At 37.0% G+C, this 23,272-nt stretch overlaps 1 protein-coding gene and 2 pseudogenes across 1 annotated transcript in view; all 3 read left to right on the top strand.

Annotated features, from left to right (window-relative positions):
* Positions 1-10,180: 10,180 nt before the first annotated feature.
* On the top strand, positions 10,181-11,101 carry LOC138143052 (taste receptor type 2 member 7-like; annotated as a pseudogene).
* A 2,227-nt stretch (positions 11,102-13,328) lies between these two features.
* The window catches only part of LOC138143051 (taste receptor type 2 member 7-like), a 32,714-nt pseudogene continuing 22,770 nt past the window's right edge, over positions 13,329-23,272 (top strand).
* Positions 22,151-23,272, top strand: part of METTL21C (methyltransferase 21C, AARS1 lysine) — a 113,730-nt gene continuing 112,608 nt past the window's right edge. Inside the window, exon 1 of the mRNA XM_069064214.1 lies at positions 22,151-22,258. The gene's annotated coding sequence lies outside the window, so the exon portion shown is untranslated. The remainder of the gene's footprint in view (positions 22,259-23,272) is intronic.

The raw sequence follows: 23,272 nt of genomic DNA, 5'->3' as shown, positions 1-23,272 counted from the left end.
GTAGTCTTTCTTTAAATTTTATTAATCTTACTTTTGGTTTTCAGGATTTGCAATTTTGTGCTCAATTGGAGATTTTTAATCTGTTCTTTTTCTAGTTTTATTTAGTTCTATTCCCAATTAATTGATCTGCTGTTTCTCTGTTTTGTTGATGTAAGAATGTAGAGAATAAATTTTCCCATAAGTACTGTTGTATCCCATAAATTTTGGTATATTGCTTTATTAATATTATTTTGTCAAAATTATTGATTATTTCTATGATTTTTCTTTGACCCATTTATTCTTTAGGATTAGATTATTTAATTTCCAATTAATTGTTGATCTATCATTCTGCTACCCTTATTGAATATAATTTTTATTGTATTATGATCTGAAAAGTATATATGTAACATTTCTGCCTTTCTATATTTGATTTTTGACATTTTTATGCCCTAATCTATTATTTTTTGTGTGTGTAGTTGCCATGTGCTGCTGAGAAAAAGGTTTATTCTTTTTTGATTCCATTGTATTTTTCCAAAGTTGTGTCATATCTAACTTTTCTTATATTCTACTTACCACCTTAGTTTCTTTCTTGTTTATTATTTGGTTGGATTTATCAAGTTCAGAGAGGGGAAAGTTGAGGCTCCCCACTAGGATAGTTTTGCTGTCTATTTCTTCATGTAATTCACTTAATTTCTTTAAGAATTTGGATGCTAGAGCAATTTGGAACTATGCCCAAAGGGCTATAAAGTCAGGCATGTTCTTTAACCTAGCAATACTACTACTAGTTCTTTATCCCAAAAGGGATAAAAAACAAAAAGGAAAAGCCTAAATGTAAAAAAGCATTCTTAGCATCTCTTTTCTGGGGATAAAGAGTTAGAAACTGAAGGGATGCCCATCAATTGGGGAATGGCTGAATAAATTTTGGTATGTAATTGTGATGGAACGTTATTTTAGTATAAGAAATTATGATCAGGATACTCTCAGAAAAAACCTGGAAAAACTTGTACGGGCTGATGCAAAGTGAAATGTCTGTTTACAAAATAACAGCAATACTGTAAGATGATCATTTGTGATTTACTTAACTCTTCTCAGCATTGCAATGATCCAAGACAACTCTGAAGGACTTATGATGAAAAATGCTATCCATTCCCAGAGAAAGAACTGATGTTGTCTGAATACAGATTGGAGCATACTTTGTTTTTACTTTATTTTTCTTGATTTTTTTGTTCTATGTTTTCTTTCACAACATGACTATTATTGGAATATTTTTCATGACTGTACATGTATAACCTATATTGAACTTCTTACCTTCTCAATGAGGGAGGTGATGGTGAGGAAGGAAGGGAGAGAATTTGGAACTCAGAGTTTTAAAAACAATGCTAAAAATTGCCTTTTACATGTAACTGGGAAAAAAATAAAATGTTAAATAAATAAAATAATCAATATAAAAAAGGATTTGGATGCTATACCACTTGGTGCATATATGTTTACAATTCTAATTATTTCATTGTCTATAGTATACAAATTCTGCTCTAGTCCCTTACCTTTACTCTATGTGTGTCTCTCTGCTTCAAGTGTGTTTCTTGTAAACAACATTTGTAGGATTCTGGTTTTTGATCCACATTCCTGTCTGCTTTCATTTTATAGGAGAGTTTACCCCATTCACATTTACAGTTATGATTACTAACTGTATTTCCCTCCATCCTACTTTTCCTGATGTTTGTGTTCTCTCTTTGCCTTTCCTTCTTCACCAATTGTGTTTCTGTCTACTTCCTCCCCATATCTGCCCTGCCTTCTGTTAGTACCTCCCCCTTACTTAGTCTCCTCTCTTCTATTTCAAACAAGAGAGTTTTTTATATTCAACCAATTATGTATATTATTATTTGAGCCAATATTGTTGAGAACAAGATTCACACAATGCCCATCACCCACCCTCCCATTTCCTCTTCACTGTAAATGGTTGTTTTTGTGTCTCCTCATGTGAAATAATTTCCATTCTTCTTCCTTCCTTCTGCACCCAGTGTACACCTCTTTCTCATTCCTTAATTATTTTTATGTAATTTCCTCAAGTTTTCCTTATACCCATACACTCTGTCTATGTATATTCCTTTTAGTTATACTATTAGTGATAAAATTATTAAGAATTATAAGTATCAGGGGCAGCCAGGTAGCACAGTGAGTAAGAGCACCGGCTCTAGTGTTGAGAAGACCTGGAGATCGAATCCCGGGCTCAGACACTTAGCACCTACCCAGAAACACCTGGCCGTGTAACCTTGAGCAAGTTACTTAACCCCAATTGCTTAGGGGCATCCAGGTGGCTGAGCGAGTAACAGCACCGGCTCCAGTGTCGGGATGACCTGGATCAAATCCGGGCTCAGATACTCAGCACCACACCCAGAAATAACTGGCCATGTAACCTTGAGCAAGTTACTTGACCCCGATTGCTTTAAAAAAAAAAAAAGAATTATAAGTATCATTTTACCAGGTTAGCTCCATTGAATCCTTTATATTTTCTTTTTCATTTTTAACTTTAATGCTTCTCTTGAGTCTTGATATTAGAGATGAAATTTTTGGTTTAATTCTAGTCTCCTTAGGAAAGGTTTAAATCCTTCTATTTCACTGAATGACCATTTTTCCCCTTTAGGTATTACATTTAATTTCATTGGGTAGGTATTTTATGGTCATAGTCCTAGCTCCTTTGCCTACCAGACTATCATATTCCATGATCTCTCATCCTTTAAAGCAAATGATAAGTTCTGCATAATCCTGATTGTGATTCCCTGATATTTTAGTTGTTTCTTTCTGGTCATCTTTTTACTTGATCTGATAGCTCTGAAATTTGGCTTAAATGTTCCTTGGAGTTTTTATTTTGGGATCTCTTTTCTGAGGTTATCAATAGATTCTTTCAAAACTTATTTTTCTCTCTGCTTCCAGGAAATCAGGGCAGTTTTCCTTGACAATTTCTTGAAAGATGTAGTCCAGGTACACATTTTGATTATAGCTTCAGGTAGTCCAGTGATCCTGAGATTCTCTTTCCTGGATCTACTTTTCCAGATCAATTGTTTTTCAATGATGTATTTTATATTTTCTTCCATTTTTCATTTTTTTATTTTGTTTGATTGATTCTTGATGTCTCATGGTGTCATTAGCTTCCACTTGACCAATTCTAATTTTTAAAGAGTTTTTTTCCTCAGTTAGCTTTTGTGCCTCCTTTTCTGTTGGGCCAAATTTACTTTATGATGAGTTGTTTTCTTCAGTGGATTTTTGTATCTCCTTTTCCTTTTGACCAGTTCTACTTTTTAAGCAGTTTTAAAAAAAATTACTTTTTCCAAGCTGTTGACTCTTTTTTCATAATTCTTTTGCATCATTCTAATTTCTTTTCCCCATTTATCCCCTACCTCTCTATTTGGATTAAAAAAAAAAAAACTCTTCCATGAGTTCTTTCTGAGCTTGAGACCAATTCCCATTTATCATTGGGGCTTTGCCCATAAGTGCTTTGGCATTGTTGTCCTTTTCTGAATTTATTTCTTGATCATTCCTGTCACCATAATAACTTTCTCTGGTAAGATTCTTTTTTTTCTTGTTTGTTTTTTTTTTTTTGCTCATGGTTTCTTGCCTTTCTCCTTACTTTAAAATTTTTATTCTCCTCCTGGGATAACACTGTACCAAGCTTCTAGTGTGAGGGGATGCATACCTTGCTTTTTTGACTGGTGCTGCACTGATGTTGCCCTGAGACTCCTTGGGGAACCCTTTTTTGGGGTGCTCTTCTGTCTGGTGCTGCACTAATGGGGTGGCATGGGGAGTTGTTGGCATTGCTATGTCTCACAGTTACCTGGTGCTGAACCTGGGTCCCAATGCTGATGTCTGGCATGTGCTGATCCATGCATTGGCATCTGTTTGCCCAGGTCTGCACCGAAGCACGTGGGAGTCCCTGTGTTGGAGGCCGCCTGTTCACAAGGTTATGCTGGGTTACCTGGGGGAGAGGGAACTAAGCACTGGTGATGCCTGTTTGCTTAGGCAGCTGTGGGGCCCTGTGTTGATGTCTATTTGCTTGCTGGGGGCTACCCTGAAGCACTTGGCAGTCTAGCTGTTGGGAGCTGCCTGTTTCCCCAGGGCTACACTAAAGCACATGGGGATTCTCGGAGCTGGTGTCTGCCTGTTTACCTGGCTATGCTGAGGCATGTGTCAGGGGAGAGGGTCAGAGGGTGTTGTGCTATTGGCATTTGCCAGTTGCAGCACATTTTGACTCAAAATCTCCTGCTGGTTTGCTGAGGTCAGGCTTGCTGCTGGGTTGCTGGGATGCTTCCACTCCTGGACTGTGCTCTCCTTTGATCTCACTGAGACAGAACTTTCCTTCTGACCTTCCAAGTTTGGGGGCTAAAAGAATGTTTCATGCCATGTTTTTGTGGGTTCTACTGTTTCATTATTTGTTTTAGGGCATTGTTTTCTGGTTGTTTGGAGGTGAATATGAGAAAGTTAGGGAGATATCCTACTTACACCACCATCTTGGCTCCTGGAAGTCCTCATCCCCTAGCCCTCAACACACATATCTTCTTTTTTAAATTTTTTTGGTCTTTATTAATTTGTTTACAAGTTTCAGTTCCACAATTCCTTGAGTTTCAAATTTTCTCTCCCTCCCTCCCCTCCCCCCCATGATGGCATATAATCAAGTATAGGATCTGCAAATACTTTCACATTAGACATTAGTCAGGTTATAAAGAAGGATTGTATCAGATGGAATGAACAATAGGAAAGAGGAAAGAAAACCAAACAAGAAAAAGAAAACCATCAGGTAGTTTGTTTCAATCTGGATTCAAACTCAGTTCTTTCTAGTTCTTTCTCTGGATGTAGACATCTCTCTCCATCATGAGTCTTTTGGGGTTGACTTATAACCCTGAATTGCTGAGAAGAGTTCAGTCTATCAAAGTTGGTCATCAAACATACCTTGTGTCTGTAATTGTGTACAAATTTCTCCTGGTTCTACTCTTCTCACTCAGCATCAGTTTGTATAAGCCTCTCCAGGTAAATATGAAGTCCATCTGCTCCTCATTTCTTATAGCACAATAGTATTCCATTACATTCAAATACCACAACTTGTTCAGCCATTCCCCAGTTGATGGGCACCCCCTTAATTTCCAATTCTTTGCAACCACAAAGAGCTGCTATAAATATTTTTTGTACATATGGGTCTTCCACTTCTATGATCTCTTTGGGATACAACCCTAGAAGTGGTATTGCTGGGTCAAAGGATATGAAGTTATTTATAGCCCTTTGGGAATAATTCCAGATAGCACTCCAGAATGGCTGAATCAGTTCACAACTCCACCAGCAATGCATTAGTGTTGCAATTTTTCCACATCCTCTCCAGCATTTGTCATTTTCCTGTTTTGTCATCTTAGGCAATCTGAATGGTGAGATGTGGTACCTCAGAGTTGTTTTGATTTGCATTTCTCTAATTAATAGTGATTTAGAGCATTTTTTCATATGTTTATAGATATCTTTAATTTCTTCCTCTGAAAACTGCCTGTTCATATCCTTTGACCATTTATTAAATGGGGAATGACTTGTATTCTTATAGATTTAACTCAATTCTCTGTATATTTTAGAAATGAGGCCTTTATCAGAGACATTGGTTGCAAAAATTCTTTCCCAATTTCCCACTTCCCTCTTAATCTTGGTTACATTGGCTTTGTTTGTACAAAACTTTTCAATTTCATGTAATCAAAGATATCCATTTTGCATTTTATAATGCTCTCTAATTCTTGTTTGGTCATAAAGTCTTCCCCTCTCCACAAATCTGACAGGTAAACTATTCCTTGCTTTCTCAAATTGCTTACAGTATCAGCCTTTATACCTAGATCATGCACCCATTTAGACTTAATTTTGGTATATGGTGATAGATAATGGTCTATGCCCAGTTTCTGCCATACTATATTCCAGTTTTCCCAGCAGTTTTTGTCAAATAGTGAGTTCTTATCCCCAAAACTGGGGTCTTTGGGTTTATCAAAGAGTAGATTATTATAGTCATTAACTGCTGAGTCTTGTGTACCCAATCTATTCCAATGATCCACTCCTCTATTCCTCAGCCAGTACCAAGTAGTTTTGATGACTGCTGCTTTATAATACAGATTGAAATCTGGTATAGCTAGTTCACGTTCCCTAGCATATCTTTTCATTAATTCCCTTGATATTCTGGACCCTTTGTTCTTCAACATGAATTTTGTTACTATTTTCTCTATGTCTGTAAAGTAATTTTTTGGTAAATTAATTGTTATGGCACTAAATATATAATTTAATTTAGGTAAAATAGTAATTTTTATTATATTAGCTTGACCCAGCAATGAGCAATTGATGTTTTTCCAATTACTTAGATCTGACTTTATTTGTGTGAAAAGTGCACACATATCTTTTTTTTTTTTTTAAGCAATCGGGGTTAAGTAACTTGCTCAAGGTTACACGGCCAGTTATTATTTTTGGGTGTGGTGCTGAGTATCTGAGCCTGGATTTGATCCAGGTCATCCCGACACTGGAGCCGGTGCTCTTACTCGCTGAGCCACCTGGCCTCCCCTGCACACATATCTTCTTAAAAGATATGGATTTACTTTCTAGGAAAACAAATGACTGTCTTGATTCAGAAGATTTCTCTGTGTGTGTCTACCAAAATACTTCAACTAGAAGAGAAAGCCAGTAGTTTCTTTCTACCATCTCCCTTGTCTATTCCTACTTTAAATAATATTTCTTGTAAAGGAAGATATTGTCATTTGTGAGTTTAAGTATTGGCTTATATGTCAGGTTCATGTATTCTGATTATTGAAGTTATAGGAACAATGTTATATTTACCTGTCTTGACTTCATTCATTCATAAAAGGAAAGGGAATTTAGTTAGCCAAAAGTCCACCATGCCATCATGAAACTTTATGGCAGACTAAGAGTTATCCTGAGATTAAAAAATTGACCAAGTTTGACATAGTGATCTGAGAAGAGGCAAATCCTAAGGTTTGTTAAAAAGTGTTCAGGGAGGATAGACACCAGCTAAACAAAGTGCTGTGGGACTGAGGCTGAGGGAATGATTGTGAGTATACATATCAAATAATCCAAGATTCCAGGACAGATGTAACTAGTGAGATAACTTTATTCATTGAGCATTGACATGAAGGAAAGAATTATGCAGAGAGACATATACTCACCAAAGTGGTTTTCCATGGAGCTGTCATGGAGACTGCTTAAGATGAAGTCCAAATTAAGGAGATATTCCCTATTGATGGTTAGGTAAATGAATGAATGAAAAAATAATTGTGTTTATTTTTTGCCTGACTGTGTTAGCACTGGGGATACAAATACAAAATCAAGATAGACCCTGTCCTCAAGGAGCTTATATTCCATTTGGGAAAGCAATAAGGAGAAAGGTGGCCAAGAAAGAGAGTCTTGGTATGAGGAATCACAGGGATTATGAGCAGAGTCATGTGGCATTCACACATTGCTCCCTTTCTAGGGTCAATGGTGGTATAAATATGATTAATGTTCTTAAAGTAAGAGGATCAAAAGTAAGGTGACTGTACACACAGGTATGAGGTGCCTAATTTGGCCTTTATTTTGATTGCTTTGCAAATGTCTGAAAGACATATATAGTATGGCCTGAAACCATCTAGATGGTTTGTTTATGAGTTTGTATTCATCAACAGCCCAAATACAGAGTTCCAAAACTGAGCAAATGAGATGTAGTGAAGGGTAGGTATGGTTTCTGCAAATATGTCCTGGAGGGTCACTCTTCTAAGTGGGTAGAAGAGAGACATCAGCAGGGCAGATGTCAGGGCAGGTCTCAGTGCAGATGTCCTCCAAATGTTTCCACTTGTGAATAATATGATTTTATAAAGTATTAGGACATTATAAAGTCTCGTCAGATCTAACCATCTACAGTAAAGCAGCAATGTGTATGAAAAATGCATATTCTCTGGACTTTGATTTTTAGGTTATTACGTAATTAATTCATTAATAGGTGAAATTTGAAAAAGCAATACAGTTGAAAAAAGAAGTTAGGCCCCAAATTAATTGAAAAGAGGAAAACAGGTTGGAATGTGTAGGGTATATTGCTCAGCACTTTCAAGCAATGACTCCAAATTTCTGCTGATAAAATTAATGTCTTTAAAAAGCAAAGAATGGTATGTATGGGTAGGAATAAAGGAACCAAAGGTTCCCTTGCCTTTGTGCTGCCTGTCTCTGAAATGGACTTCATCTTCACCATCACCTCTTGGTATCCCTACTTTCCTTCAATACTCAACTTAAGCACTGCTTTCTATGTAAAGCCAGCCAGTCAGTCAGCAAGCATTTATTAAGCTAACTGCATGCTAGACCCTGTGCTAAGCCTGAGAACTTAAATATGAGCAAGAGAAAAACAGTCTCTGCCCTCTAGGAGCTCACTTCTAAAAATAATCCCTAAGGGGGGGCGGGGGGCTCTAGGAGGAGAAGCCCAGTCACAGGGTGGGCCCTCAGGGCCTAAGAGCACTTCCCAGGAGGGAACTTTAGGGCAGAAGGGATTTTCCAGGATGGAGAGGCTTCTGGGGCATGAAAGAAAATCCTGGTGAGAAAGGAAGGGAATAAAAGTCTCTTCTGATCACCCTCATTTCCAGTGCTTTTAGTCATCGACGTTACCTTGAATTGATTTTATATCCATTTGTAACTACTTATCTATCTACATGTTGTCTACCCTCTAAGCCAGACTGCAAGCTTCCTAAGGGAATATTTCATGTTTTGTTTTGGAATTACCACTTCTTAGTACAGTGCCAGGCAGTAATGCATGCCTGTTGGTTGATTCATTTAGTACCATCTTCCTTCATGGATTTTTGTCCCTGTCAACTTTGTGGGATGTCAACTAAAAATTTTCATACATTATAAACGTTTTAATAAAGCATATATCAGAGTAAAGTATGAGAAATAGACATTCTTTTTTGTTGCAGTTAATAGTATTTTTCCAATTACATGTAAAGATATTTTTCAACATTTATTTTTGTAGGATTTTGAGTTCCTGATTTTTCTCCCTCCTTTCTCTGCCCCCCACCCAAGACACCAAGCAATCTGATAAATGCTATACATGCACAGCATCACATTTTCCCTCGTTAGTAACGTTAAGAAAAAAGAATGCGAACAAAAGGGAAAAAGCACAAAAAGAAAAAAACAAGTGAAAATAGTATAATTTCATCTACTTTTGGACTCCATATTTCTATCTTTGAATGTGGATAGCATTTCCTATCATGAGTGTTTTGGAATTCACTGGCAAAATTGTAGGAACTTTAACCATTAATTTTCTGAATAACTGGAGACAATAGTTTTGTATCTAGTAACTTAAAAAAAAAACAAGATAGTGAAATTGGAATCATAAAATGAAAATAGATTGCCTCATATGTCTCATAAAGCATATTATATAACAAGAAAATAGCTTCTTTATTGTGAAAAGAACTTTAAATTCAGTTAGATGATTTATTTTTTACTATGAGTAGTGTTTAATAAAGTTACTGTTGAAGAAATAATCACTGATTGATGAGAATGTGAATTCTCTTAATGTATTAGAATTTGAATGTTTTCCTTTCTAAATTATGGCTGTAATTGAAGAATATCTTCCTTTTGGGCTTGAATTATAGGGATGGATTATGTTCACTGTTCGAATAATTTCTAATCCTGATCTTTGAGCCTTTATAAATATTCACTGCTGGCAGCAATAATGAAATTCATCTCTGGATTTGTTTCATTGTCAAGAATGTGGATTATTTTGGGGGTTACCTCTTTCATAGCTCAAACTGGTGATGGATCTGAAATGTATGGAAAGTAGCATCAAAAGAAATGTGCCAAATGATGAAAGGGAATCTTTTCCTATTTGCATGTAAACTGATAGAAGCCCAACCCTTCAGTTCTCATCATGCATGCAAAATCACAAGCTGCAGTGCTAATAAAAGGACATAGTTTTATCCCAAAAAACCTTTACATAGGTCAATGTAACAACAAAGAATAAGGAAATTTTGTGAAAACAATTCTTACCTTGAACAAAACATAGGTGAAAACTTCTCTCTGAAGATGGGAGACATAATAAAGGCAGAGAAATGGAAATGACAGCAAAAATTCAATGACATAGACATCTCTCCTCAACAGACTGGTTGAAAATTAATCCCAAAACTGTGCTATTAGACATTGGAGTTTTCTCTCTGCAGATATGTTAGATGCAATGGAGACCATCTCCATGATCATAGCTGGAGATTTCATAATGGGGATTTTGGGGGAATGGATTCATTGGACTGGTGAACATCATTGACTGGATCAAGAAAAGGAAAATCTACTTGGTTGATTTAATTCTCACAAGGCTAGCCATCTCCAGACCTGGCTTGTTGTTCATGATACTGTTAAATAGTTTTATAACGATTCTTTATCCAGAAGCACTTGACTATGAAAGCTTTTGGGCAATTGCCAACAAGTTAAGTGTTTGCTACCTGACTTAGCATATTCTACTCTTTGAAGATAGCCAATTTCTCCCACCTCCTTTTTCTCTGAAGTGGAGAATTAACAAAGTGATTCTCATTATGCTACTGACATCTTTACTCATATCTGTATTCATCAGCCTCCTAATAACAGAGCAATATATGGAAGATGTCAAGAGCTGGGGAAGGAGAAAGAACAAAAGAAACAAAACAAAACAACTCTGCTCACTATAATGCCCTGATTTTCCTCAATCTGGGGTCTCTCTTTCCCTTTACTGCATCCCTGATATCATTTTCCCTGTTAATCCTCTCTGTGTGGAAACATACCAGGAAGATAAAGCTCTATGTCATGGATACTAAAGATCCCAGAACAGAGATCCATTCTAGAGCCATGAAAGCTGTGATCTCTTTTGTCATCCTCTTTGTCATTTACTCTTTGGTCTTTCTCATAGCCATATCCAACTACTTTTTGCCACAGAGAGAACTAGCAGTGATATTTGGTGAGATAATTCCTGCCATCTCCCCCTCAGGACACTCATTTCCTGATTTTGGGGTATGTTAAGTTGACGTTGAGATCCCTGCATTCACTGAAGCAGATGAAGCATTGTCTCAAAGGAGGGATTATCCATAGTGCCCTAGATCAGCCTGTGCAGAAATAAATATCTTTCAGTAGAACAAAGGCAATATGGAGTTCTTGTACTACCTTTCTCACCTCTCCCAGTTTTCCCATTTGTTTTAGTTTTTTGATTTGAACATTATTAAAATTGTTGGGCATTACAGGAAAAACATTACATCTGTCTTCAAATACTTGCAAAGCCATCATATGGGAGGATTAGACTTGTCCTGTACAAACCAGGAACAAGTTTTCGTTCAACATAAGGAATAATGTTATAACAATTTCAGGTATCTGAAGCAGAGCCAAGATGGTGGAGTATAAGCAGGGACTTTCTTGATCACTCCCCACAAAATCTCCAAATACCTGTAAAAATGACTGCAAACAAATTCTAGAGCAGCAAAACACACAAAATGACAGTGAAAGAAAGTTCCAGCCCAAGACAACCTGGAAGATCAACAGGAAAGGTGTGTTGCACCAGTATGAGAGTGGAGTACAGTCTAGTGTTAGCTGTGCTGGCACAGACCAGACAGTAGCAAAGCTGGAGCAGGCCTCTTGGCACTGAATCACTGGAAGCTGTGGAGGTTTCCAGACTTTTCAACCCACAAACACCAAAGAGAACTTAGAAGCTCAGTAGGAAATGTCTGTTGTACCTGGGAGAGAGAGGAACAAGGTCTAGCCCCAACCCCAGAGTGGCAGCAGTTGCAGCAGTAGTGGCTGCTTCTGGAGTTCTTAGCCCACAGATGGTGGGGGGACAGAGTAAATGATCAAAGGGGAATTTCAGGGATATCTTTGTGGTGCTAAGTCTAGATTCTCTTTGTTTTCTGGGTCTTGGATCTGGGTCACAGTCTTGGGTAGTGGTCCTGGGGCAAGGAGGAGCACTGGTATGGTGGAGCTTGTGACACTGATGGAGAAGGAATCCCTCCTCTTGGTTCCAAGGAAGAAAAGAGTGCTTTTAGTCACTCATAGATCAGAGCACAGACCAAGAGAGGAGTAAACACCTCTCCTTTAATCATACAACCTTGGAAGAACTGAAAATTTACAGGTCCCTAGAAGTATCTCTGAAAATAGTTGCACAAAACCCTGTAGCTTGGGACAATACACACTTTACACTGGAAAAGAGTCCTACTTTAACAAATAATTAAAAGGGCTAATAATTGAGTGGGGAAATGAGCAAATAGCAGTAAAAAATCAGACTGAGGAATCTTACTTTGGTAACAAGGAAGATCAAAACATACAACCAGAAGATGACTACAAAGTCAAAGCTCCTACATCCAAAACCTCAAAGAAAGATATCAGTTGGCTGCAGGCCATGAAGAGCTGAAAAAGGATTTTGAAGATCAAGTAAAAGAAATAGAGGTTAAAGTGGGAAGAAAATGAGAGTGATGCAAGAAACCCATGAAAAGGGGTAGCTTGCCCTGGAGTCAGGAGGATGTGAATTCAAACTCAGCCTCAGACACTTAAAATTTAGTAGTTTTGTGACGTTGGGAAAGTCATTTAAACCCAATTTCCCTGCCTTCTACACTCCAAGAAAAGCAAAACAACAACAACAACAACAAACAAACAAACAAAAAAAGAAAATTATGAAAAATAAATCAACAGCTTGGTAAAGGAGACCCCCCCCCAAAATAGTGAAGAAATAGCACCTTAAAATAGATGAACCCAAATGGCAAAAGAGGTCCAAAAAGCCATTGAAGAGAAGGATGTTTTAAAAAGCAAAATTGTACAAATGGAAAAGGAGGTCCAAAAATTCACTGAAGAAAATAATTCCTTCAAAATTAGAATGGAGCCAATGGAAGCTGATGACTTTATGAGAAATAGAGAAATTATAAAACAAAACCAAAAGAATGGAAAAATAGAAGATAATACAAAATTTCTCATTGGAAAAACAACTGACCTGGAAAATGGATCTAGTAGAGATAACTTAAAAATTATTGGTCTCCCTGAAAACCATTATCAGAAAAAGAGCCTAGACATCATCTTTCAAGGAAAACTTTTCAAAAAGAAAATCTTTTCAAGGAAAACTTCCCTTATATTCTAGAAGCAGAGGATGAAACAGGAACTGTAGGAATATACCAATCACCTCCTGAAAGAGATCCCAAAAGGAAAACTCCTAGGAATATTGTAGTCAAATTCCAAAGTTGGGCAGAGCCAAGATGGTGGAGTGAAAGCAGGAACTCACCTGAACTCCTCCATGAATTCCTTCAGTAATGTCTAAAAAGGGAATATGAGTGAATATGAGGGAATTTTAGAGTGACAGAATCCATTGGGAGATGGAGTGTGGCAAATTACCAATCCAGGAAAGTGCACATGCAGGACTGGGCGGGGGGAGTGCAGAGCACACGAGCTGTACCAGCACAGACCTGAGACCAGACCACAGCGGAGCTAGAGTGAAGCCAGGCAAGTGGATTTACCCACCATAGGGGTGATTTTCAGACTTCTCACTGCAGGATGGAGGATCTGTTGGAGCTGGGTAAGAGAAAATCCCAGGGTCTTCCTGGGGCTATCAACCCACAGCCTGGATCTTCAAAAATCACATACCTGAACTTCCTTGAGCCAAATGACAAAGTAAACCCTACCTGCTATAATCATCCACTCTGAACAAACCCAGATATTATTGCCCCAGTGTAAAATCTCTGAGAGGAGATGAAGAGAGACAGAATGGGGTAAACTATCTCATATAGAAGAGGCAAGGGAAAATGGCTACAATGAAGGAGAAGAATAGGAAGGCAAAAGGGAATGGGTCAACCATATTCTCATTGAATTTGGCTCAGGGAAGGAATGACATACACACTAAATAGTGTATCTCACTCTACAAGAGAGTAGGGGGGAAGGGGATGAGAGGGGGATGATGCTGAGAGCAGGCTGGGGTGGGGGGGGAAGTTGGAAGCACTCACTTTTGAAAAGGGACAGGATCAAAGTAGAGAATAGAACAAGTGGGTGGTGGCACAGGAGGGAGGGAAATGTAGTCAGTCTTTTACAATATATCTACTATGTTAATGTTTTGTATTAGCTACACATGTACAACTTATACTGAAGTGCTTATCTTCCCAGTAAGGGTTGGTGACAAGGGAGGAAGGGAATGAATCTGGAAGTCAAAGTTTTAAAATCAAATGTTTAAAATTATATATACTGTTATTAATGCTATTTTACATGTAATTGGAAAATAAAATATACAGGTACTGGGGCATAGAGATCCACCGTGCCCTACTAGAAAGTTGGAGGGGGTATGGGAGAAGATATGGGAGAGAGCAGATTGGAGGAGGGGATATCCTGTGGGATTGCTATTTTGGGGTGGTGGGTAGGGGAAAAATGGGGAGAAAATTTGTAACTCAAAATCTGGTGGAAATTAATGATATAAATCAGAAGTTAATAAAGCATTTGAAAAAAGAAAAAAAAAGAATCAGTCAAACAAGACCTAAAGATTGAAAAATTAGAAGAAAATGTAAAATATCTCATTTTCAAAACAAGTGACCTGGAGAACAGATCCAGGAGACATAATGTAAGAATTATTGGTCTACCAACAAACCATGATGAAAAAATAAACCTGGACAATATTCTCCAAGAAATTATGAAAGAAATCTGCTCTGAGGTCAAAGAATTCATTGGACACCTCCTGAAAGAGAGACTAACTTGAAAACTCCAAGAAATAATCTAGCCAAATTCCAGAATTATCTGGCCAAGGAAAAAATACTTAAAGGAGCCAGAAGGAAACAATTCAAATATTGTGGAGCTACAGTCAGTATTACACAGGAACTAGAAGCTTCAACATTAAAAGACTGAAGGGATTGGCATATGATATTTCATAAGGCAAATGAGCTTGGATTGCTACCAAGGATCAGCTACCCAGCAAAACTGAGTATAATCTTTCAGGCAAGGAGATGGTTGTTCAATGAAATGAGGGACTTCCAGACTTTCCTGATGAAAAAACCAGAGCTCAATGGAAAATTTGATCTCCAAATACAAGACTAAAGAGAGACATAAAAAGGTAAACAAGTAAGATACAGACACACACACACACATAACTTGCAATTCAATAAGATCAAACTGTTTATATACCTATATGGGAAGCTGATACCTGTCAATGTTGAGAATTGTATAATTATCATGACATTTAAAAGGTATATACATAGATAGAGGGCATGGGTATAAATTGACTAATCTTGTGACAAAAATCTTATTAATGGTTGCAAAGGGATTGTAATGGGAGAAAAGGAAAGGAGGAGGCAGAAAAGGGTAAATTATGCCACACAAAGAGGCATAAAATATACTATAATAGAGGGAAAGAAGGGAGGGAGATGAACATCACATGAACTATATTCTCACTGGTTTTAGTTCATGAAGGGAATAACATAATCAGTTAAGTATAGGATTCTAAAGTGAAGAGACACAAAACTTATTATAGTAGAAGGAAAGGAGGAAGGGACAGGAGCACTGTATGAAATTTACTCTCATTGGATTGGGTTCAAGGAGGGAATAACCTACTTTATTAAGTATAAAAATCTATTGTGCCCTCCAGGCAGTACGGGGGAAAGGGGAATAAAAATGGGGGTGGTTAGAAGAGAGAGAAGAAGTAGTAAGAGAGAAGAGTAGGTTAAAGAGAGGGGAGTGCATAGGGAGGGAATACTGAGGGAGGCATTGGTCAAAAGGAAAACTCCTAAGAAGGGGAAGGGAGAAATAAAAGCATAAACAGGAGGGAATAGGATTGAGGGAAAGACACAGACAGTAATAATAACTGTAAATGTGAATGGGATGAACTCTCCCATAAAACAGAGGTGGATAACAGAATGGATTAAAAACCATAATCTTACAATATGCAGTCTACAGGAAACACATTTGAAAAAGGGGGATACACACAGGGCAAAGGTAAAATGTTGGAGTAGAATATATTATGCTTCAGCTAAAGTAAAAAAAAAAAGCAGGGGTAGAATCCTTATCTCAGACAAAGAAAAAGCAAAAATAGATCTAATTAAAAGAGATAAGGAAGGAAACTATATCCTGCTAAAAGGCACCATTGAAAAAGAAACAATATCATTACTAAACATATATGCACCAGGCAGTATAGCATCCACAATCCTAGAGGAGAAGTTAAGGGAGTTAGAGGAAGAACTATCTATCTAACAAAATACCACAGCAAGAAATACAAAAAGAAATTCAATTTAAAGTTACTGTAGACATAAAATATTTGGGAATCTACTTGCCAAAACAAACCCAGGACCTATATGAGCACAATTACAAAACACTTTTCACACAAATAAAGTCAGACCTAAATAATTGGAAAAACATCAATTGCTAGTGGCTAGGTGGAACTAATATAATAAAAATAACAATTTTACCTAATTTAATTTACATATTTAGTGCCATACCAATCAATCTACCAAAAAATTATTTTATAGAGCTAGAAAAAATAGTAACAAAATTCATTTGGAAGAAAAAAAAGGCCCATAATATTAAGGAAATTAATGAAAAGAAATGCTAGGGAAGGTGGCCTAGCTGTACCAGATTTTAATCTGTATTATAAAGCAGCAGTCATCAAAACTACTTGGTACTGGCTGAGGAATAGTGGATCAGTGGAATAGATTAGGTACATGAGACACAGCAGTCAATGTCTATATTAATCTACTGTTTGATAAACCCAAAGACCCCAGCTTTTGGGATAAAAACTCACTATTTGACAAAAACTGCTAGGAAAACTGGAAAATAGAATGGCAGAAACTGGGCATAGACCAATATCTTACACGGTAAGATAAAATAAAGTCTAAATGGGTACGCAATCTAGCTATTATGGCTAATATTGTAAGCAGTCTGGGAGAGCAAGGAATAATTTCCCTGTCAGATTTATGGTGAAGAAATTTTATGACCAAACAAGAGTTAGAGAGCATTATGAAATGCAAAATGGATAATTTTGATTACATTAAATTGAAAAGTTTCTATACAAATAAAGTCAATGTAACCAAGATTTAGAGGGAAGTGGAATGTTGGGAAAGAATTTTTACCACCAGTGTCTCTGATAAAGGCCCCATTTCTAAAATATACAGAGAACTGAGTCAAACCTATAAGAACACAAATCATTCCCCATTTGATAAATGTTCAAAGGATAAGAAGAAGCAGTTTTCAGAGGAAGAGATTAAAGATATCTATAAGCATTTGAAATCACTCTAAATAACTATTGATAAGAGAAAAGCAAATCAAAACAACTCTGAGTTACCACATCTCACCACTCAGATTACCTAAGATGACAAAAAGGAAAAATAATAAATGCTGGAGAGGATGTTGAAAAATTGGAATACCAATGCTTTGTTGGTGGAGTTGTTCTCCACTGATTCAACCATTCTGGAGATCAATATGGAGGTATGCCCAAAGGGCTATAAATAAGTCAATACCCTTTGACCCAGCAGTACCACTCCTAGGGCTATCTCCCAAAGAGATCATTGAAGTGGGAAAAGTACCCATATGTACAAAAATATTTGTAGCAACTCTTTTTGTGATGGCAAAGAATTGGAAATCAAAGGGATGCCTATCAACTGGGGAGTGACTAAACAAGTTGTGGTATATGAATGTAATAGAATACTATTGTGCTACAAGAAATGAGGAACAAATAGATGGACTTGTAATAACCTGGAGACACTTAAATAAACTGATGCTGAGTGAGGAAAGCAGAACCAGAAGAACTTTGTACACAATTACAGGCACATCATATGTGGGATGACTAACTTTGATAGACTGGGCTCCCCTCAGCAATGCAAGGTTATAAGACACCTCCAAAAGATTTATGATGGAAAGGGATATACACATCCAGAGAAAGAACTAGAGTCTGAATGCAGATTGAAGTAAACTACTTGCTTTCTCTCTCTTTTTTTTTGTTTTATTTCTTTTTTCTCATTGTTCACCCTATTTGCTATAACCTTCTTTACAACTTGACTAATGTTCAATGTGAAGATATTTGTAGATCCTATGTTTGATTACATGCCACCATGGGGGGAAAGGAAGGAAGAGAGGGAGTAGAAGAAAATTTGAAACTCAAGGGATTGAAGAACTGAATGTTGAAAGCTAAAAGGAAATAAATAAATTAAAAAATAATAAAAGGAAAAAAATCCAAAGTTCCCAGGTCAAGGAAAAAAAATTACAAGCACCCAGAAAGAAACAATTCAAGTATTGTGAAAACACAATCAGATAACACAAGATTTAGAAGCTTCTACCCTAAGGGATCTGAGAGCTTGAAATGTGATATTCCAGAGGTTAAAGAAGGTAAGATTAAAACCAAGAATCACCTACCTAGCAAAACTCAGTATAATGCTTCAAGGGAAAAAATGGAATTTCAAAGAAATAGATAACTTCCAAACATTATTGTTAAAAAGACAAGAACTAAATAGAAAGTTTGACTTTCAAATATAAGAATCAAGAGAAACATGAAAAGGTAAACAAGAAAGATAAGCCATAAGGGACTTATTAAGGTTGAACTGTTTACATTCCTACATGGAAAGATAATATTTGTAAGTCATGAGACCTTTCTCAGTATTAGGGTAGTAAAAGGAATATCTTTATCTCTATCTCTACCTCTACCCACACACATATATATGTATGTATATGTGTATGTGTATATATACACACAGTATATATACATATTCATGTATGTACACAAGCATATACATATGTGTATATACATGTATATATGTATGCCTTCACAAACATGCATACACATGTATGTATAGATATATAAATATACAGATATATACATATAAATATGCACATATATTCTCACCTTAGTTCTATTCTCTGCCAGTAGAATTTAGGATTTTGTCTGATACATGCATTTAATTTCTTTTTTTTTTTTGGTCTTTTTTTTTCTTTTTGGAGGGGGGAAGGTAGGGCAGTTGGGGTGAAGTGAGTGACTTGCCCAAGGCCACACAGCTAGTTTTTTTTGTGTTAGGTGTCTGAGGCTGGATTTGAACTCAGGTCTTCCTGACTCCAGGGCTGGTGCTCTATTCACTGCACCACCTAGCTGCCCCTTTTTTTGTGTGTTTATAATGTTGTTATTTTAAAGAATGTATTTTACTCCAGTGAAACATTCAATAGCTATAGCATTTCAATGACTATTAGAGTGATTCCAGTCATTTTGGTATTGTAAAAACCATGCATTTTAGGGATTGTTCAATGATATGATTAAATAGAACCAATCTTACCAAAGATTAAAGGACAGGATAATTGAAACAAATAAAAAGAACTGAGAACTAACAAACTATCCCTTTGAGGTTGTCTAATTAATCCTCAGAAAATAAGCAACTACCTTCAGGAAAACTTGATGGCTAGAGGGATTTTTACTGATTTCTCTATATAGGTTTCTTCTTCTTCAAGTTGGAAGAACAAGAAAAATACTATTTAAATAGAGGTTTTAAGTATTACTATGAAGGGGAAAATATCATATCCAAGACAACACAGAGAAGAGTACTGAAAATTGGAAAAAGTTATTTTTGCTAATGAAACTCACCTTTTTCATTCAAAGCTATACCAAATATATGTCAGAAGTCCAGGTAAGCCTATATAATAGGATCTGGGCATCTTCATCAAACACCAAAACAGCCTCCTCCCAAAACTATTTTATTTACTTTTCTTTTTACTTTGAATGGACTTGGAAATCTTTTAAGGAATGAAGAACTCTGACAAATATATTGATATATCGAAAAGCAGAACAATTTTGGAATTTTAGAAATTCCCAAGTGAATATGGAGTAGTACAACACAGCCTTGCATCATGCCACGTATCATGAAAGGTTAAGAAATTTATTTAAGAGAAAGAGATACATATACTTCAATGAACTAGGAACTTGCCTCATTTATACTCCAGAGAAAAATTTATAAGCTCTAATCAAATCTCAGAAAAATGGTCTGTTAATCAAAGTGGCATTTAATATCCAGGATGAGAAAAGTATGGTTTCATGATAAATTAAAGAATATATATCAAAACCTTTTAAACTCATAGCCAAATAATGTTAAAATGTGTAATTGTAGAAGCTGAAGGGAATATTTATTTTCCTCTTATTCTTATGTAATATTTTATTTTTCCAAATTACATGTAAAAACAAATTAAAAATTTTCCAACTTTTGAGTTTCAAATTCCTTCCCTTCCTCCCCTTCATTGAGAAGGCAAGCAATTTGACATAGGATATACATGTGTAGTCTTGCAAAACACATTTCTATTTAAGTCATTCTATGAAAGAAAACACAGCCAAAAACCCCCAAGAAAAATGAAGAAGCAGTGCCTTTGATCTCCATTCAGGATTTATCAGTTTTTCCTCTGGAGATGGACAGCATCTTTCATCATAAGTCCTACAGAATTGTTTAGGATTATTGTATTTCTGAGAATAGATAAGTTATTGAATATAATTATTACTGTGTACAATGATCTCCTGGTTCTTCTCATTTCACTTTCCATCACTTCATTTTTTTCATGCCTTTCTTGGCATTTTGCTCATCATTTCTTAAAGCACAATAGTATTCCATCACAATTATATTGAACAACTTGTTCAACCATTCCCCAATTGATGGAAAGCCCCTCAATTTCCAATTCTTTGCCACCACTAAAAGAGCTGCTACAATTATTTTGTGCATATAGGTTCTTTTCCTTTTTGCTTCTTGTCTCTTTGTGATATAGACCTAGTAGTGGTAGTGCTTGGTCAAAGGGTATGCATAGTTTTATAGCCTTTCTGGCATAGTTCCATATTGTTCTCTAGAATGCTTGAATCAGCATAGAACTTCAACAATAGTATATTAGTATTTTAATTTTCCTACATCCCCTCCTAAGGGGATTTGTCATTTTTCTTTTCTGTCATATTAGCCAATTGGACAAGTGTGAGGTAGCTTAGAATTGTTTTAATATGCATTTCTCTCATAAATAGTGGTTTAGAGTATTATTTTTTTTCAAATGACTTTAGATAGCCTTGATTACTTTTTCTGAAAATTGCCTGTTCATATCCTTTGACCATTTATCAATTGAAGAATGGCACTTATTTCTCTTCATTTGATTCACTTTCTATATATTTGAGAATTGAAGATTTTTATCAGAGAAACTCACTGCAAACATTTGGTTGGTAATAATTACCAACTATTTATTTCCCTCCATCCTATTTTCCCACTGATGAAATCCTAATAAAGCTGCCTCTAACCCCAAAATTCTAACTTCCTTATGGGCATCACTGAGCAACAGGTATGTCCAGATTTAGCCATACAATATAGCTTTAACCACACCACAGGCCCCTAGACTCAACTAAACAGCAGGCCCATTGCCCATATCCAGCCACTGCCCCCACCCCCACTCAATATGCTAACTTCCTCATATATGCCTCACTGCCTCGCCAGAACAACAAGAGTGTCCATGAACTCATGGTTCTTGAAGAAACAGCAGGCATGTCCATGTGATTGGATCCCAGCAACTACCTCTAAGTTAGCCACTGCCCCCCAGACCCATTCTTCATATTTTTCACAGAAACAGCAGGGGTGTCTATGCACTCAACCCCAACAGGCACATCCAACTAGTCTCAGACAGGACTGCAATAGTCAGCCAATGAGAAAGCAGCATCAGCAGGATGCCCGAGCAGGATATGGACCCCAAAATAACAGAAGAGACTTTCCCTAAGTAGATGCCTACACAGTAATAGCAAAAGCTGTCCTTTAGGTGAACTTATGACATAGAGAGACTAATTATAATATCATTATCGTACATATAAGCCCCACCAAATGGTTTTTTCTGTATGCATTGTGGGTAACTGCATGCACAATTTCACTGAAGCTGGCACCCTTCCCCCATTACCTAAACCCTTAGCAAATCCTTCCCCATTACCTAATCCCTTAACAAATACCTCCTCCCTTTTTAATATTTATAATTTCTGTTGTGTAATTGCATCTTTACCCTATAAAAATTTATCTTGCTTTCACTGAAGTTGCTGGTTCCTCTTGGAACCTGTCCTGCTTTTGAGGGATTGTAATGGGAATGTAAATTTAAAGATCTTCCCTGCCCCTAGGCTAGAGTGCACCTGGAGCCTGGGGTGGGAGGCTTGTTTTTCAGTAGATACTTCTTGTTTCCCAAGTGAGTCAATAAGGTTGTTACATTCTCTGAGCCTGTAGAAGGCTATATAAGTCCTGATAAGTAGCTTTGTTTTGGGGCTTACTTTGAGAAGTGCTCTGTTATTTGAACAGATGAATTTCCGGTAAGCCGTTGTCCAGGGCCCCCCCGGCTTTGAAACCCAGACTTTGATTTGGTATGGATGTAATGATTGGACAGTTTGGAAAACTGTCTACTTGATCTGTTTCTCTGTCTTGATAATTCTGTCTGTATATTCTGAAGTTCGGGGTGCTGACCTTTTTCCCCTGAACTAGGTAAAGTTTGACTGATTAAAGTAAGCTTGTTAACCCATTTTGAGTTGCTTTCCTTTATCAAAGCAGATCTAAGAACCTGTATTGGCAGCAAACCCTGGGGACACTTGGGGTGCTTGCTGCTACAAGGATATCAATCCTTAATAAATGCCTGTACTTGGATTAGGTGTGGTCTGACTCTGAATTCTTTGAGATGGTGCCACCACAATACACCACCACAGTTTTGGCATCCATGGGTGGGGAGTCTCTGACACTGAACCACCACCTCTGCACATGGAGCAGGGTCTCTGATTCATATCCCCTCTAATCCAAAAGTAAGCCTATCTTTTTCCCTTCTCTTAGCAGAGAGGTCCTTCAAGTACCTAGGAAGGCTTGACTGAAGTGCTTGGGTCCTAGTGCTGAAGATACTTGCAGCCTGGCAAATTTTCTCTACACAGAGAACACTCTGGGAATATTATGGGGAGTTCTTTCTGAATTCATTTCTTTTCTCATCCTTCTGGTGGGATATCACTGAAAAGATAGATGAATGTGGCTATAGGGGGCATTTTGGCATGCAGTCCCAGCTCCCATCCCACGAGACTAGTAATCTCTAATAGTCTGGTCTCCATTTAATCTACAGGACCAAGAAAAGTTATAAACTTCTGTGCTTTCTGTTTGGATTTGTGTGCTCTGAATGTGAATCTCTGAGTCTGCCACCTTGTAAGATTTTAAATGTAGCCAATCAGAAAAGAAAAAAAAAAACTGTACCTAGGCTGAAAACGTTAATGAGCATCTCTTAAAGAAAAGGTTGTTGGCAAAAACTAACTAACCGACTGACTCTCTCTCTCTCTCTCTCTCTCTCTCTCTCT

Source organism: Petaurus breviceps, unplaced genomic scaffold (assembly GCF_028583685.1).
Source record: "Petaurus breviceps papuanus isolate PSGF00001 unplaced genomic scaffold, PetGlider_PUasm1.0 90625, whole genome shotgun sequence".
Lineage (NCBI taxonomy): Eukaryota > Metazoa > Chordata > Mammalia > Diprotodontia > Petauridae > Petaurus > Petaurus breviceps.
This window is presented reverse-complemented; position numbering and strand designations above follow the sequence as displayed.